Source organism: Ovis canadensis, chromosome 1 (genome assembly GCF_042477335.2).
Source record: "Ovis canadensis isolate MfBH-ARS-UI-01 breed Bighorn chromosome 1, ARS-UI_OviCan_v2, whole genome shotgun sequence".
Classification (NCBI taxonomy): domain Eukaryota; kingdom Metazoa; phylum Chordata; class Mammalia; order Artiodactyla; family Bovidae; genus Ovis; species Ovis canadensis.
The window spans coordinates 151446303-151449275 of record NC_091245.1 but is presented as its reverse complement, the minus strand read 5'-3'; positions in this window follow the sequence as shown (position 1 = coordinate 151449275).

Below are 2973 nucleotides of genomic sequence, written 5' to 3'. Positions count from 1 at the left end.
ACCATCTGATGATGTCCATTTGTAGAGTCTTCTCTTCTGTTGTTGCCAAAGGGTGTTTACTATGACCAGTGAGTTCTCTTGGCAAAACTCTATTAGCCTCAAGGGCCTCTTGATGAAAGTGAAAGTGGAGAGTGAAAAAGTTGTAAAGCTCAACATTCAGAAAACTAAGATGATAGCATCCGGTCCCATCACTTCATGGAAAATAGATGGGGAAACAATGGAAACAGTGGCTGACTTTATTTTTCGGGGCTCAAAAATCACTGCAGATGGTAATTGCAGCCATGAGATTAAAAGACGCTTACTCTTTGGAAGGAAAGTTATGACCAACCTAGATAGCATATTCAAAAGCAGAGACATTACTTTGTCAACAAAGGCCCTCATAGTCAAAGCTATGGTTTTTCCAGTGGTCATGTATGGATTTGAGAGTTGGACTATAAAGACAGCTGAGTGCTAAAGAATTGATGCATATGAACTGTGGTGTTGGAGAAGACTCTTAAGAGTCTCTTAGACTTCAGGGAAATTCAACCAAATCATCCTAAAGGAAATCAGTCCTGGGTGTTCATTGGAAGGATTGATGTTGAAGCTGAAACTCCAATATTTTGGCCGCCTGATGCAAAGAGCTGATGCATTTGAAAAGACCCTGATGCTGGGAAAGATTGAGGGCAGGAGGAGAAGGGGACGACAGAAGATGAGGTGGTTGGATGGCATCACTGACTCAATGGAGATGAGTTTGGGTAAACTCAGGGAGTTGGTGATGGACAGGGAAGCCTGGCATGCTGTGGTTCATGGGGTCTCAAAGAGTCGGACACGACTGAGCAACTGAAGTGAACTGAGCTGAATCACTTTCTATATCATATCTCTTTCCCGGAAACTATGAGACTTGCTCTTCATTATTGAATGAAGCACTGATTCTTTATGGAGGCACCTTTAATCAGCTCTATCCTAACTCTATATCATATAACCCGAGCCTTGACTCAAACAAAGTTGAACCATTCACCTTTCCCCGAGCATGATTCACATTTCCCCTCACTTTCCTCTCTTTGATTCATCTGTCTCTTCTTTTTAGAAGATCTCTTTCTTTTACTTTGATTTGTTAGAATACTGTCTATCCACTAAGTCACAATTCAAACGCCATGTCATTCATAAAACAAGCCAAAAATTTCTCAGCAGTTCTTTCATGTTTATATATTCCATAATATATATTCATAGTATATTATGTTTTATTATGTATATATATGTTCCATTTTGCAACTCTCATATCAAATATCTATCATTTCTAATGTTTCTTATCATCATACTCATCATAGATTCCTATTCTTACCATATATGAATGGTCAAGCAACTTTCCTAAAATATCTTCATAAAACTCTACACTTTCTAAGTATTGTTAATAATTCTTTACTAAGAATCTAACTTTGCCATGGATATTGTTTTCTCATTTTTGTGTTTCTAGAACCTGGTGTAGATGAACAATGAATGAAAACTATTATATAACTGAAATGTTTTCTGTTATGTTATTACAATCTTTTTTACTTAAGGGAAAGGATAAATGCATACTCAATTCTTTGGTATCCATGCCATCAAATATTAATAAAATGTCAATATAAAATAATAAAATATACTCTACGAGTTTTTACATGTTTAGAACAAATGATAGCTATTAACATTAAAGTAACTGACACAAAATTAAGTAAAACTTTCAGTTAAATGTATCAGTCATTATTCAACATTATCAGTGATATATCAGGATTAATATCTGAAACAAGTACTTTTACATCAGACAGTTGTAAGTAATAGGTCTCTTACAGGAAATGTTGAAATGCTTCATCAAAGTAATTTCATATATTATCGTTATGAAAGTGAATGCTTTCTCCCTAGCTTATACATATTATAAACTTAGAAAAGCAGTTGGGCTTTGTCAATATTATGCTTCATTTGTACTCATTCTTGGTTTCGTCTGGCTCTTTGTGACCCAGTGGACTGTAGCCTGGCAAGAATACCAGAGTGGATTGCCATTTCCCAGTCTATAAAATATGAAATGGACTTTCACATGAATAATGCTGTAATTTAAACAAAGAAAATGTGATTTTTTAATTAGAAAAGACTATGTATTAAAATACCAAATCACCAATCAGCACTGTCAAGTTCAAATTAAATCCTCCTTAAAAAGTATCTGTGTAGGCTTTATAATCATAAATGGAGAGATGATTTGACTTTTAGTTGATTGCCAAGTCCATCTGTCATAATGTCAGTGGTACTTTTTGAATAATGAAAATATTCAGCTCAGTTCAGTTGCTCAGTTGTGTCTGACTCTTTGCGACCCCATGAATCGTAGCACGCCAGGCCTCCCTGTTCATCACCGGCTCCCAGAGTTCACTCAGACTCAAGTCCATCAAGTCACTGATGCCATCCAGGCATCTCATCCTCTGTCGTCCCCTTCTTCTCCTGCCCCCAATCCCTCCCAGCATCAAAGTCTTTTCCAATGAGTCAACTCTTCGCATGAGGTGGCCAAAGTACTGGAGTTTCAGCTTTAGCATCATTCCCTCCAAAGAAATCCCGGGGCTGATCTCCTTTAGAATGGACTGGTTGGCTCTCCTTGCAGTCCAAGGGACTCTCAAGAGTCTTCTCCAACACCACAGTTCAAAAGCATCAGTTCTTCGGTGCTCAGCTTTCTTCACAGTCCAACTCTCACATCCATACATGACCACAGGAAAAACCAAACCCTTGACTAGACGGACGTTAGTCGGCAAAGTAATGTCTCTGCTTTTGAATACGCTATCTAGGTTGGTCATAACTTTTCTTCCAAAGAGTAAGCGTCTTTTAATTTCATGGCTGCAGTCACCATCTGCAGTGATTTTGGAGCCCCCCAAAAATAAAGTCTGACACTGTTTCCACTGTTTCCCCATCTATTTCCTATGAAGTGATGGGACCGGATGCCATGATCTTTGTTTTCTGAATGTTGAGCTTTAAGCC